The following is a 15,746-nucleotide window of genomic DNA, read 5'->3' as shown; positions in this document are numbered from 1 at the left end:
GCACTGACTGTTTCACTCTCACTGACTCACTCACTCCATCTGACTCACAAACAGCCACACTCATACTCCCTCACTCTCTCATCTTCACTCATACTCACACTCACTCTCACAGTCTTAGACACAGACTTACAAAACATTCAAACTCAATCACTCGGACGCCCTCCTGATTCACACTTCGGTCTCAATTTAGATCTCAGCGGACAGGGTACTCCGTCACAATGGTGACGGATAATCCGTCCGCTGAACTATAAATCCCATTATGTTCTATGGGATTTGTAATTTGGCGTACAGGATTTCTGTCACTGTTGTGATAGAGTACCCTGTCTGCTGAGATCTAAATCAGTCCCGTAATGTCATTCACTCACAAACACGCTTACTTGCACTCTCACTCAAACATAAACACAGCAGTAACACCTTTTTTGTTCACTCACCTTGCTTCCTCTTCTGGAAACCCCACCATGGCAGCAATAGGACAGGGATACAAAGTTGGACATGATTCCTGTGAAATTCGGCCGTTATAGTTAGTTGAGCTAACTATAACTCATTCCTCCGCAATGCACTGCTAACTACGTCACATATTACATCATTCATGACATGGTCAGTGACATCACTGATGACATCACTGATGACATCTCAAATGACATCACTGATGACATCATCCAGTAACTGATTTTTTTTAAAGCTTAATCTATATATATGCCAAGGTGTATTGAAGAATGAGTGGGTGTATGAGTGTCTGAATGGATGATTTAGTAGGTGCGTAACTGACTGTATAAGTGAGTGATTAAATGTGTCTTAGTGAATGCATTGGTTAGTGACTAATCTGTGTGAATGTCTGTATCATGAAGATCTAATATAATGAATAGTCATATCATGCATGTCCTAAATCAAACCCAGTAGTATCATTCATTTATCACAAGCTAAGGAGGATTGTATTGCGTGCCAACCGGAATACATAAAACACAGTTATAAACTGATAAAAATCTGGTTTCACTGGTACATTTATTAATTCTACAAAATACATTAGAAGCACAGAGTTTGTTTAGTACAGACAGTAAATATACACGAATCAATAATAAATCACAATAAAAATGAGCAACTTAAGTTCATCACAATCATTTAAAACAAACAACTTTAAAAAACCTAAACAAATGAGAGTCACTAACAAAGACAAAAACAATATGTCATCAAAGATATAACACATCTGTCATAACACTATGTGGGACGTGGAACCTGGTACTTTTGTGCTTAGTACTCGTTGACTGTCGTCCCGGTGAACAGATTTTTTTGTTAGTGACTCTCATTTGTTTAGGTTTTTTAAAGTTGTTTGTTTTAAATGATTGTGATGAACTTAAGTTGCTCATTTTTATTGGGATTTATTATTGATTCGTGTATATTTACTGTCTGTACTAAACAAACTCTGTGCTTCTAATGTATTTTGTAGAATTAATAAATGTACCAGTGAAACCAGATTTTTATCAGTTTATAACTGTGTTTTATGTATTCCTGTTGGCACGCAATACAATCCTCCTTAGCTTGTGATAAATGAATGATACTACTGGGTTTGATTTAGGACATGCATGATATGACTATTCAATATATTAGATCTTCTTGAAAGCCTATTACTTGGTCCAAAGGATACCCTTTTTGATTCACTTTACAGTGCCCTACTCCTTTGGTCTGGAAGGGGCCCCTCTTTTCTTAGATAAAAATAATGTCTGTATCAGTCTTTCAGTTGGTATGTAAGTGGCTGCATGGGTTGGTGAGTACCTACATGACTATCTATATGGGTTAATGATTGGTTGTCTGAGTACCTGTATGGGTGTCTGAGTCTCTGTGTGGGTGAATGTGGGGTGTGTGACTCCCTGTATGTATGTGTGAGTGGGTAATTCACTGGGTGTATGAGTCCATGAGTGCATCTGTGAGGGGTTGTATGGGTTGGTGAGTGCATGTATGGCTGTGTTGGTGAGTGAATGTATGTCTCAGTGTGACATGTGTGAGTAACAACATATGTGAAAGGGAGTATATATGAGTGTTGGAGTATATAAGTGACTATATCTGAGAGTGAGTGATTGTGAGAGTGCCTGTATGGATGAGTGTGTGCTTGTGTCAGTGATTGTAGAAGAGAGTAAGTATGTGTTAGTATCTGTATGAATAAGTGAGGTGGTGTGTGTATAACTGTATAATGAGTACATTGCAGTGTGGTTGATTCTTTGGGTGACTGATTAGGTGTTTGAGTAACTCTATGGGCAAGTGGTGGTGTGTGAGTATTTGTATAGGTGTATGAGTGCATATATCAGTGGCTGTATTGATGAGTGACTGCATGTATGAGTAACTATATGGGTGAGTGGACGTGTGTGTAGACCTATGACTCAGTAAGTGGGTATCTACTAACTGGTATTGGTATGTCTATGGTTTCGAGAATGGTAGTCTGTATTTTAGAGTAGGTGTGTGAAAGGTTATATTAGGGTGTGATGAGGTGCATCAGATATTAAGTGGATGATGTCATCAGTGATGTCATTTGAGATGTTATCAGTGATGTCATCAGTGATGTCAGTGACCATGTCATGAGTGATATAGTATGTGACATCATCAGCAGTGCATTGCGGGGGCGCGAGTTATATTTAGCTCAAACGCTAATATAACGGCCGAATTTCTCTGGTGTTGTACGACTGAAATGTCCAACTAACTATAACGTCCCTGAAACCTGTGGTTTTTTTCAGTGAATTTCTATGTTTTTTTAAATGCTAATTTCTAACTATAACGTCCCTGAAACCTATAGTTTTTTCAGTGAATTTCAAAGGTTTTTTAAATGCTAATTTCTAACTATAACCTCCCTGAAACCTATGGTTTTTCCAGTGAATTTCAAAGGTTTTTTTAAAATGCTAATTTCTAACTGTGCCTACAGAGGTAGGATATGTGCAGAAAGAGGAAGAAAGGCGTAGAAAGAAGCAAGAGAAAAGAAGAAAGCAGCAACAGAAGTCCAGAAAGACGAAGAAAAGTGCAGAAAGAAGCAAGAGATATGTAGAAAGAACCAACAGAGGTGCAGAAAGAGGCCTTGTTGCAAAGTCATCGAAATGCCCACAACATTTTGCTGACTGGCACTGGTGGTAACTGACTCTGAGTAACCAGGCCCGGAGCCAGTGCTATGCTGAAAGACACTCAGAATACAGTAAAAACACCTACACAATCTAGGGTACACTATGGGTTGGTGTACCCCTGTGATTGGCCTGACCTCCCCTGTAAGGCCCTAGTACATAATAGGGCAGTGGGATTAAAACGACCTCTAACTCAGAGGTGCAGAAAGAGGCAAGAGAAGTGCAGAAAGAAGCAACAGAGGTGCCGAAAGAGGCAACAAAGGTGCAGAAAGAAGAAAGTGAAGTGAAGAAAGAGGCAAGAGAGGTGCAGAAAGAGGCAAGAGAGGTACAGAAAGAGGCAACAGAGGTGCATATAGACACAAGAGAAGAACAGAAACGAGCAAGAGAAGTGCAGAAAGAGGCAATGAGAATTGCTGAAAGAAGCAACAGAGGTGTAGAAAGAAGCAAGAGAAGTATAGAAAGAGGCAAGAGAGGTGCAGAAGGAAGCAAGAGCAGTGAGGAAAGAACCAGCAGAGGTGCAAAAAGAGGCAAGAGGGGTGCAGAAAGAGGTAGGAGAGGTGCACAAAGAGCCAAGAGTGGTACAGGAAGAGGCAGGAGGGGTGCAGAAAGAAGGAAGAGAAGTACAGAAAGAGGCAAGAGAATTGCTGATAGAAGCAACAGGGGTGTAGAAAGAAGCAAAAGACATGCAGAAAGAGGCAAGTAAGGTGCAGAAAGAAGCAAGAGCAGTGCAGAAAGAACCGATAGAGGTGCACAAAGAAGCAAGAGGGGTGCAGAAAAAGGTAGAAGAGGTGCACAAAGAGGCAATAGAGGTACGGAAAGAGGCAGGAGGGGTGCAGAAATAAGGAAGAGAAGTGTGGAAAGAAGTAAAAGAGGTACCGAAAGAGGTGCAAAGGATGCAGAAAGAGCAACAGAGGTGCAGAAAGAGGCAAGAAAAGTGCAGAAACAGGCAACAGAGGTACAGAAAGAGGCAAGAGGGGTGCAGAAACAGGCAGGAAAGGTGCAAAAAGAGGGAACAGGGGTGCAGAAAGAGAAAAGAGGGGTGCAGAAAGAGGCAAGAGAGGTGCAGAAAGAGAAAAGAAGGGTGCAGAAAGAGGCAAGAGATCTGCAGAAAAAAGCAACAGGGGTGCTAAAAGAGGCAAGTGAGGAGCAGAATGAAGCAAGTGAGGTGCAGAAAGAAGGAAGAGAAGTTCAGAAAGAAGTAACAGAGATGCTGAAAGATGCAAGTCAAACACGCCACAGAGCTAGCTGAAACCATCCTGACCCATGACATAGACATCACGTTCATCACCGGAACTTGGCTTAACGAGTTCTCCCCCCCCCCAATCATGGACATGCTTGTGCCCCCAGGCTTTGCAATCATAAACAAAGTCAGAAAAATCCAACGTGGAGGCGGAATAGCAATCATACATAAGAATACCATCTCTGTGACGGAAACCGAATCCCTCAAGTACAACACTTTTGAAAGTCTTACCGCCAACATCAAGACGAGGGAAAACAAAACACTATCTTGCCACCTCCTCTACCATCCGCCAGGCAATAACACCCAATTTGGTGAACACCTATCAGATCTGATATCTAACTGTGCACTCCGGGATGCCAGCAACCTAATTCTAGGAGACCTCAACCTCCACTGGAACGAGGAAAACAACGTACTGATTCAAATCCTGAACGAACTCCTACACAACAACAACCTCACCCAACCCTGCTTAGAGGAAACCCACAACAAAGGATCAACTCTGGATGTCATCATTGCCCAACCTGACGCAGTCACAATCGACCGCATCATGCCCTTTGACTGGTCTGACCATCATATCATCCTATTTCACATCAACCAATCGATCCTATGTAATCCACCCAATCAGGTCCACCCCCACTGGGTAAGAAATCTAAAGCAGGTCCCCATGGAAGCCCTGGAAGAAAGGATAAGCTCTCTCCTCCCCACCTCCTCTGACGACCTATCCACTACAGAACTCACCTTTCACTATAACTCCACTATGATCAACATTCTGGACCAAATAGCACCCTTAAAACAAAAAAGAGCTAGAGCCACTCCTTCCAGATCCTGGTTTAACACAGACATAAACGCAGAAAGAAGACAACTCAGAGCAACAGAAAGACTCAGGCAAAACAATCCATCCCCAATCCTCCTGGACTCAAAGCATCACGCAAGAAGTACAAAAGCCACATCAAGCTCGAAAAAACTTCCTTCTTTCGCAATGCCCTTGAAAACGCTAAAAACAGACCAAATGAGCTCTTCGCCCTCATCAGGCAACAAACTTCCAAGCCCCCCCGTATCCACAACACAGGCCTCCAATTCCCTGTGTGAGAACTTTTCCAACTTCTTTAACGACAAAATCTCCAAGATTGAGCTCTCCCTGGACGTCAACAGTATCATCGTCCATAGGAGCCGGCCCCAGGAGCAGTTGGTAACAAACCCAATCACCCTCCTAACCAATGAAAATCATTCAACCCCGTCTCGGAAGTAGAGATAATAAAACTGATCTTCACCTCTAAACCCTCCTCACACGCCTTGGACCCTATTCCTGCCCAACTGGCCAAAAATCTAAAACTCTCCCTAGCACCACTCTGGACCAAGATCATAAACAGCTCCCTGAGCTCCGGAGTCATTCCAGACTGCCTCAAAGTTGGCCAAGTCACGCCTCTACTGAAAAAACCAGGCTTGGACACCAAGGATTTGAACAACTACAGACTCATCTCCAATCTTCCTCTCCTGGTCAAAACTTTGGAAAAATGCGTTCTCCTCCAACTGACACAACACATGGACAGCATCAACTTCCTGGACCCCCACCAATCGGGCTTCAGAAAAGGGTGCAGCACAGAGACAGCGATTCTTAATATCATGGATGATCTACACAAGTCCCTCGATTCAGATCAATGATCCCTACTCATCCTCCTGGACCTATCGGCAGCCTTCGATACGGTTGACCACCAACTACTCATTAAGGTACTCCAAGAAAGGCTAGGGGCTGAAGAGGTAGTCTTACACTGGTACGGCTCTTTTCTCCAAAATCGCACTCAAAGAGTCAAAATCAACAACTTCACGTCGGACCTTCACCCTGTCAGCAGAGACGTACCTCAAGGATCAGTACTCTCCCTGCAACTATTCAACATATACATGGAAGCCCTCACCACCATTCTCAAAAGATCCAACATTCCCTTCCACCTCTATGCGGACGACACCCAGATCTATCTCGAAACCTCCTCCAGTGAAAACATCCAGAGATTCAACGACACTCTTAGAGAAGTCCAACACTGGCTCTCATTAAACCATTTGAAATTGAATCAAGACAAAATGGAAATCCTCCTCATTTCCAATAAAATGGAAAACCCCCAAGTCACAGAATGGCTAAAAGCAATTGATGCTCTCAACGACAATCTCTCCCTAGCCGACTCCGTCAAATCGCTGAGAATCACCTTGGACCCTAAACTAAGCATGGTCAAACACATCAAGAACACAGCAAAGAGTGCCTTCCTCAACCTGAAACTACTTAGCAAGATAAAACCCTTCATCCCGACCAACGACCTCAAACAAGCGACACAATCCTTGGTACTTTCCAGATTGGATTACGGAAAAGCAACCCTCACAGGCAAAGCAAAATCACACCTAGCTCCCCTCCGATCAACCCTTAATGCAGCTGCAAGAATGGTCACCGGAGTAAAAAAAATATGACCACACCTCGCCCACACTCAGAGAGTTGAAATGGCTCCCAGTTGAAATGCGTGCCAATTTCAGAACTGCCTGCCTATAAAACTCTGAAATAAATAAATAAATAAATACTTAATTATAATAAATTACTTCCCACCCTATTCCCTTATAAACCCACAACCCACTAAACATAAAAAATAACACATTTAATGTAATTATCAATTAATCAATTAATAAATATTAATGACCAATTAATAATTAATTAACAATATATTAAGTAACAATACCAATAAATAAAAAATAATAATAAATTAATTGTAATTAATATAATTATAAATTAACCCATTAATAAAAATGAATTACCAATTAATAATTACCAATACATTAATAATCATAACAAATTAATAATAATTAATCAATTATAATTAAATTACTTCCCACCATATTCCCCTATAAACCCACAACCCACTCTGATACTAAAACGCAAAATTTACTTTCATTTTTTTTTACTAATTACTAAACATTTATTACATATATTTAAAAATTATTAAACAACATTACAAAAAATGTTAAACACATACATATAAAATACATACTGAAATACATAACACTAATCTAAATATCGATATTATAAACAACGATATTTTTGCTAACGATATTACTTACTTCGATATTACTTACTTCGATATTTTAAAAAACGATATTACTTACCTTAAGGTCGATATTCTGCTCACCGATATTCTTGACTTCGATATTCTATCCCTACGATATTCAAAACTCGATATTAGTGGAGGTCGATAATAAAAAAAAAATCGATATTATGACTGCATACCCCTGTATTTATAGTTATAGCAAAATGGTAGAACTCTACCATCCTTTTACTTTACTAGTGCTTCTAATCATCTATATCTGTTACTGTCTAATGATTGTTTCAGCACACCTAATTTACACTAGAATAACAACTGTTCAATAAATACTTATTGAAAATGTCCCTACTGTTTATTCTGTGTATCTCTCTGAGACTAAGTGAACACGAGTGACTGAACGAAAAGTAGTACACTGTTTCCACGGTCCTGAGGGATCAGGGTTGTCATGTTCGATAGTTGCCAAGATCTATTCTCTCCTTGGTAAGAGGTACTTCTAGTGGCACTGTGAGCTAGCTGGTACACAGGCTAACATACCCGGTGGGGGTGCACAGAATACGTCTGGCACCAATCCTACAGTGCATATTGTCTAAACGGGCAGATCCTGTATAGGTTTTATAGGCAATACGCAACAGTTTACTGCCAGTTTGCACTGTAGGACGTTTCGTGTTGACTCTCAAAGCGCAACCTTGAGAGTAGGAAAGATAGATTGAAGGTTATCCACTGCGCATACCCTGCTTCCCCACGTGTGCCACGACTTACCCCTTGAGTCCTAATCCCACTTTGTGGCTGCTTAGACCATGCACAGTCCGAGTCTGTTATCAGATTTGTGTACCATAAACCTTTAAGAAAAAGGGGGGGGTGGTTAGAACATAAAATCTGTAATTCCCAACAGAATTCAAATTCTGTTGACAGAGGGTAGCAGCAGGAAAGGCCTGTGCCAATAAATTGACCTGAACATGCCGGTTTACCGCTCCCTTTCAAACGGGAAGTTCAGGAAGTAGAATGTTCTTCCCCCTGTGTCATAATACTTAATGGCTCCGAGGGTAAATGCACTTCGTATACCTGCTTGGAGCTACAGTAATTACCTATTGCCACCTTGTACTGTTGGTCACATGTTCTGTCTATCCCGGAGCTTCATTTACTCCTGCTGTTTGATTGTTGCCTAGAGCGTAAATTCACATGATTAATAACGGTGCCTGTGAGCATTCTCAATTCATGCCATCTCTCTGGCGCCCCAGGTTCCCTGCTCGCTGGCGTTGCCCTGCTCAGCGCGGGCCCTCTGAGCTTCAGCCCTGTGTAGCCCTTGCCATGAATCGGGCAGACAATAACTGCTCAATGACTCACGTCCTGCGCAGTGAAGTGATTCCCCAACTATCGGCTCGTTCTTTCCCTCCAGATGGGGTTAGGCAAGGCTGCAGTACACAATGGGGAAAAGTCATTAAGTTAAGTCTCTCAGGCTTTCTGCAGCATGTAGGGATAGGGTTGGGCCTGCTGCTGCAGCGTCAATCTACGTGGACACTATAGATTTGATTGGTAGCTTGTTTTTAGATCCTAACAAAAAACGTTTGACAAGTGCTAAGCCATCACAAAAGTGGTTCAATAGAAATTGCAGACTGAAAAAGGCCAGTTTGGTGTTTGCTATTAAATCTAACATCCTGGGTGATGTCCGGCTGGCAAGACTACAATATAGGCAGGCCATTGCAGATGCTAAGAGAGAATGGGAAGAACTCCACTGGGATAGCCTAAAAACTGCGAGCCAGTCTAAGAATGGCGAGCTTTTTTGGACTTTAATGAGAAGATCTAATGGCCGTGACTTGGACCAAATTCCTAACCATATAATGGATAGGGAATGGTTTGAGCACTTTAGGAAACTGTATGTAGGGGATGAACAATCACCTGCCCAATGGTCTCCTAGTGGCACTACAGCCAAGGACCTTGATCTGGCTTCATTTAACAGGATAGTGAAGAAAGAGGTGGAGGCCGCTATAAACAAGATTGTACCCGCTAAGGCTCCGGGACAAGATGGCATTCCGGGTTACCTGTTCAAAGCAAATATAGAGGGATGGGCCTCTTACTTTGTGATCTTTATTAATGCTCTGCTGGAAGGCTCACCGGTCCCGCATTCTTGGAAAGGGGCCGAAGTAATTCCTATCTATAAGAGGGGCCCTAGGGGGGACCCTGCCAATTATCGTCCAATTAGTCTTATAGACGTTGGACAGAAGTTGGTTGGTAGGGTTCTCCTGGAGAGGGTCCTCTCATGGGCAGATGAAAATAACATCATTTCACAGTTCCAGGCGGGCTTCAGGGCCTGTACAAGCACAATTGACCAGGCATTTAGGCTGGCGCTTTTATATGGGAAGGTGGTTACCATTGGCAAGGGCGGTCTTTTTTTGGCATTTATTGACCTGAAGACCGCCTTTGACTTGGTCCCCCGTGACCGCCTATGGCAGGTCTTGCAGGAGATGGGGATTCCCCCGCCCATTTTGAACCTCCTGGCCCGAATGCATGATGGTAATTATGCTCGCATTAGATGGGGGTCGCAGGAGCAAAAAACTGCTAAAACACCTGTGAACAGAGGGGTCCGCCAAGGATGTGTATTGGCTCCTACACTCTTCACGTTATTTGTGAACGGTGTAGTCTCTTTCTTGCTTGAAGTTAATGCGGACGTCCCGACCTTGGCGGGTGATAAAGTTCCCGCACTACTCTTTGCGGATGATACGTTGTTACTATTGAAAACACCGACAGGATTACAGAAGCTGTTGGATCGTTTTTCTTTGTTTTGTAAGCTGAGGGGCCTTGCCATTAACACTTCTAAAACCAAGCTTCTTTATTTCAAACCGAGTAAATCTTCTAGATCTATTTTGACTCTCAAAGGGATGCCATTAGAGCGTGTTAAAGAGTTTGACTACTTGGGGATTAGATTCTCTGACAAATTTAAATGGCAGCCTCATATAGATAAAATGGCGTTAAACCATAAGCGAGTAGTAGGAGTACTTGGGAGGGAACTTCGTGCCTCCACCACTAAGCCCATTGCTCCTGCTCTGGATATCTACGCTGCAAAAGCTGTAGGTAGTGCCCTTTATGGTGCAGAGCTCTGGGGCTTTGGTTGTGTAGACGTGCTAGTTACCTCAGAAAAAAAGTTTTTTAGAGAGCTTGTATCGCTCCCGAGGGGCACTCCAACCAAGCCACTCTTGAGTGATTTGGGTCGGTGTTCTATCAAAGACCTAGCCATTCTGCGTCCTCTTCTATATTGGGCGCGGCTATGGCGCACTCCTGAGCTCTCTAGATACGCTGATGGCTTAAGGGAGGTCATGAATCTCCAAGGAGCTCACAAAATTGGATGGTTAGCCAATATAAAGAAGTTTCTTTTGGCATTAGGCCTTTCAACTGTTTGGGAGACTGGGGCCCCACTATCTAAGGTAGAAATTAAGAGAGCTTTCTGGGCATGGGTTGATATCCGAGAGCAGAGGGACCTAAATCAAGGCAGGCTGACTGAGGCATTTCTGCAACATAAGACTACGCCCCGACTGGAGCCCTATCTAGATTTTATTACGAAGCCTAGGGATAGATCCCTTTTTATCCAGTTGAGGATGGGCACCCTCCCTCTTCGTGATCGCACTAGTAAGTGGAAGCCCCCGCACCAAACCCCAGTGGACTGTCCAAACTGTCTTGGTATTGCTGAAAATATTCCCCATTTCTTTTTTGCCTGCCCAGCCTATTCGAAACCTAGATTGAAATGGTTAAAACCTGTGTGTCTGCAGCTTGGAATTAGGGACCACTCTGTTGCACTTAGAATACTCAAGGCTGACGTTAGTACAACCTCAGTGTGCGGGGTGGCTAAATTCTTAAGCTGGGCGTGGTTGATTAGGCGGAAGGCTATGTGATGAATTTCTATTAAATTTTTTTATCATTTACAAAGCTGTTAAAGTTTAATACTGTTTTAAATTATTTATTGTAACAGAAAGGTTTTTTAAATGATTTTTCTTTTTAATGTCTTCTTTTTTGTATGAACTGTGTTTTAATCTGTAAATCTGCTTTTATGATATCTCATATCGAAATAAAGCTTTGTACTACATTAAGTTAAACATTCCCTTCCAAGTATGCCCTGAGTGCTTGCCCTCCCCCCCGCCCTTCCGGCTGAAGTTGCATGTGAAAAAAGGGGGAGGGGTGTGGGAGGGATGGCGGGGGAGGGGGCTGTTCACTTCCTCTGGAACATCAGTCTGCGTTGTGACCTCGGAGCACACGCGCCTCTGGGTCAAACCATGTTAGCCAACCCCATCCTAAGCGGCGGCAGGGGATGACCGTTACCTGGACTGAGTCTTATGTTGCCTCAGCCCCCCTCAACATCCTTGATGTCCCCAGCCCTCCCCAACACTATTCTGGCCTCAGATTATAAGGTTCCCTTAACTGCGCACCTCCGAGCCTGGGCTATGCTGTCCCCTCGGGTGTTTCCGCACCCTGACTAAGAAAACCTATAAATAGAGCTTTCTTGGGAATGGCCCTGAGAATTTGGAACTCCCTGCCCCCGGAACTCAGACTGAACCCTTCAACTACATCATTCAAAAAAGAAGTTAAAATGCTTCTGATGAACAAATTTCTTCCCTAGGACCCATTGTCTTTTATAGCAGGGCACTGAGATGACACAATGTCTACATAGATCGTTATTACTCTCCTACTGTGTTCTTGCTTTTTATTCTACTGGTCCTCTATTGATTTATACCTTGCACTGTAAGCATATATGTTTGTTGGTTGTTCTACCTGTTTCCTCTTTGCCCAAACATATGTAAAGCGATCTGACACCCTCTAGAGTCAAATCTGCGCTATATAAAGTTTTAAAAATAAATAAATAAGGTGCAACTCTTAAATTAACAAAAATAACTCTTAAACTTTAATTTATAAAACTTTCGGCCATATGTATCACTATTGGATATAGCAATTAGGAAATCACTATTCTTAATGTATTAAACGCCATGAGTTTTATTTAGAGATTCCTAGTGGGTCGCAAATCGACCTACCTCATAAATATTAATGAGGTAGGTCACAATTTGCAGCCCATTAGGAATCGCTAAAATCACTGGGATGGTGGCTTGCTGGGGTTCGCGGACTACCATGTCGGTGATTGTTTTTAAACAAAGCAATCATTTGTATTTTTTAAATGCAGTCCATTTTCCTTAAAGGAAAACAGGTTGCATTTAAAAATGAAAAGTTTTCTTTTAATTTTTTTGTCAAAAGAGTGTTTATTAGCTATTCGTCACATCATGCATCAGAGCTGTACAAGAATAACATCAGGATAAATGTAAAAGCGCGGCAGTCATAAACAAAGAGTGATGAACGTTGTTAGCTATAAACCCCCAGCCGATACTTCGAAGAGATCTACGAGAGTAGGTACAGTTTCCTTTAATGCAGGGGCCGGAGATAGTATTGTGCAGACGCACCCATGTCATTCACTCGTTCTTTTAATTTTTTAACAGTGGCAGTGGCCCGGGGGACCACTGCCTGCTCTGAAAAAGCGTTTTCGCTACCATTCCCAAAGGGGAAGGAGTCCCTTGGGAGCCCCTTCCCATATGCAAATGGGTTACCACCTACTTGAAATATGAATGTTTTGCGACCGTATTTCGGTTGCAAAACATTCTTATATACTGCTGAGATTCGGTATTAGGAAGGGACGCCCTAAACACATCCCTTCCTAATACCGAATTAATATGTATTCGAAATTTCAAATTGCAAACCAGTAACGTTCCTGAATCGAAAATGTGAATTTGCACATACCTAAATGCATTTTACAGGTCGTAAACAGCCAGATTCGACAGGTAAAATGCATGATACATATAGTCCTTTGAGCCTTCACAACGATACACCTGCTGTGACCACATTGGTTATGAGCACAGCGGTATTACCATCTACCCTTTTCAGTTGGTTATACTTAATGCCACTGGATTTATGTAATCTCCAGCGTTTTCCTCATAATTACAGGTTAGCCACATTTGCAATATAAACCACAGATTTTAACAAATAAAATGTGTTTCTAGTTCAAATGGATCAAAAATTACTGAAAAGGCAGCAACGCATGTTGCCGAGCAACGGAAAGGCCATTGAAAATGTGGACTGGTCACTTTTAAATTGCTAATTGACATGTCTGGGTGTTAATCTCAAACTAATGAGGTGAAACCTTTTCCCAGACAGTGTTAACATGTGTAAAGATGACAAAATAATGAATAGTTCAAAAAGAAATGTGCCGAATTAATGCAGCATAACTTGCGTTTTTGTTACTTCATATTTTAGTCAACCTGGCCTCATAATTTGGTCCTCTCCTGCCGCGTAATTCCTGTGGATTCGGTTATACCTCTCTCTAGGTACTGATTGTTAACAGAGCTCGTCAAATTGGTGCCAATTTCATTATAGAACAAGCATTTGCAGTGCAATAGGTCTCGCATTTATGCACGTTTAAGCTATTGGCATTGTAAATGACAAAATGCCTTTTATTTATGTTTTAAAAACAAAAATAAAAGGCATTGTTATTTGCAATGTCAATAGCTGAAACTCGTGTAAATGTGAGACCTATTGCATTGCAAATGCTTGTTAGATTAGTGAGTAGAAACGCTCCCGTTCGGCACGCACAGCAAATTAATCAAATAAACAAGCGCAGCCTCTAAAGTGAAAGCGGACCGCGCTGCAAATTAAAAAAAAAAAATAGTGCCTAGCGACTTATGAAGGAGACCGTGTAACACCACAAGTAAAAGATCCAGTCCTCATTGAAGGTAACAAATGGCGACAGGGCGGTAAAAAGGAGAGACTAACAAGCCTCATTATCAATCGGAAGCCAGCATTTACCAAGGAAAATGACACCAGCCAATCAAAAATATGGGGGGAGAGAAGGCGTGGCTTCCATAGCATACTCGACTACTGCATGCCTTGCAGAGTTAGCAGCACAAGTGCGCTGCCGCTAGGCTCGACCTAAAAAAACACTATAGTAAAAGACAAATATCGAAAAGAAAACTCATATTTTGTCAAAATTTTAAAAAACATACATAACAGCAAAAAACAAAGGAAAATTTAAAAATGTGTATTTTCGTATTGAAATGTATAAGCAGGTATAAGAGGTGAGGGCGGTAAAAAGTTGCATGGTGGTGTTAGGGCAAAGCCAAATCAGTAAAGAGGTAAGGATTGAACGGAAAGTTACTGTTAGTTTGAAAGCCTAAAGGTGGGGGCTGGAAAGGAATAAATCCATCTATAAAACAATATTAAAAAGGCAGGAAGGTTTAAAGACAACACCCTTTCTAGACCCGCCCACAAAGCAAATTAACATTATGATTTACTTAGATTTTTGGGGGACTTTGGGTATTTTGTGAAATTATTTAGATCCTTCAAAATTGCCCTTTTCCTACCCCAAAGTACTATGGCGCTTAATGCAACATAACTTAACATATACAATAAAATAACAAAATACAAACTAACAGATCAGCACGCACTGACCCTGGAACCATGGTAGCAGCTATGGTGGATTACCTAACTATGTACAATTGTTTTGTAGTTTTATATAGCGCTAAATTGACACACAGGGTTCGGAGCGCTTTACCTGAGCACCAGTTACATTACACAAGGACACATTCAGAATATCATCACGTTCGCTTCGAAATGTTAAATATTATTTCACCCCCAATCTTTTCCAAGCACAAGCAGTCATACATTTGTGTGACTGAACGGAAGTTACTTACCGGACCCAGGGCATGGCTGTCACTCCGTAAGTCTCGGAGGCCGCAGCTGCGGTTTTTGCGCATTCACCTGCTGTAAACCGCAACTGGTATTTCCCTCTCCCGTTTCCACGGTTCGCGCAGCATCTGAAAGCCAGAAGCGAGCGGCGGCGCCGCGAACACCGACTGGGATAGCGCCTTCCTTCCTGGGGCCTGCCGAGGGGTCTATTTATTTACTGGGGCAGCGCTCTCCCTCCCACGGGTGCTGTTCAGTCGTCCACGCCGCACGGGCGAGCCTGCCCGTCTTGCTGCACCGGTCTGCAATGTCTTTGAAGTTCAGATGGTCTCTGCCTGGCTGCGAACATCGCGGACTCGCACGCTATCTGAGATCTCTGGGGAGGGTGTGGCCTACAGCAGGCGCTCCGCTGTGCGCGCAAACATTTTCTGAAAGGTTTCATTTATTTATTTATTCAATTGCATTTTTATATAGCGCGGAATTTACCCAAAGGCGTCAGAGCGCTTCACAATAGAACCAAGTACGTTACATGAGGAGAATATTACATGTTTACACGTCACAGATACAAACGAGAAACAAGAAAAGGTAAAATAAAACAATAGATGGCAGATAGTTTTAAAGAAAGGC

General features: G+C 42.3%; 1 protein-coding gene across 2 annotated transcripts in view; it reads right to left on the bottom strand.

The window, feature by feature from the left end:
* The window catches only part of LOC146772963 (toll-like receptor 2), a 54,051-nt gene extending 38,615 nt beyond the window's left edge, over positions 1 to 15,436 (bottom strand). The window contains exon 1 of one of the 2 annotated variants that reach the window (XM_085638180.1): positions 15,128 to 15,436. The gene's annotated coding sequence lies outside the window, so the exon portion shown is untranslated. Of the gene's footprint in view, positions 1 to 7,476; positions 7,529 to 15,127 lie in introns of those variants that run through there. The other variant, XM_085638181.1, reaches the window with a different exon arrangement.
* Positions 15,437 to 15,746: the final 310 nt, after the last annotated feature.

The sequence above is a fragment of the Triturus cristatus genome, chromosome 12 (assembly GCF_964204655.1).
Source record: "Triturus cristatus chromosome 12, aTriCri1.1, whole genome shotgun sequence".
Taxonomy (NCBI): Eukaryota; Metazoa; Chordata; class Amphibia; order Caudata; family Salamandridae; genus Triturus; species Triturus cristatus.
Note: the sequence above shows the minus strand (reverse complement) of the source record. Positions and strands in the feature narration are given on the sequence as shown.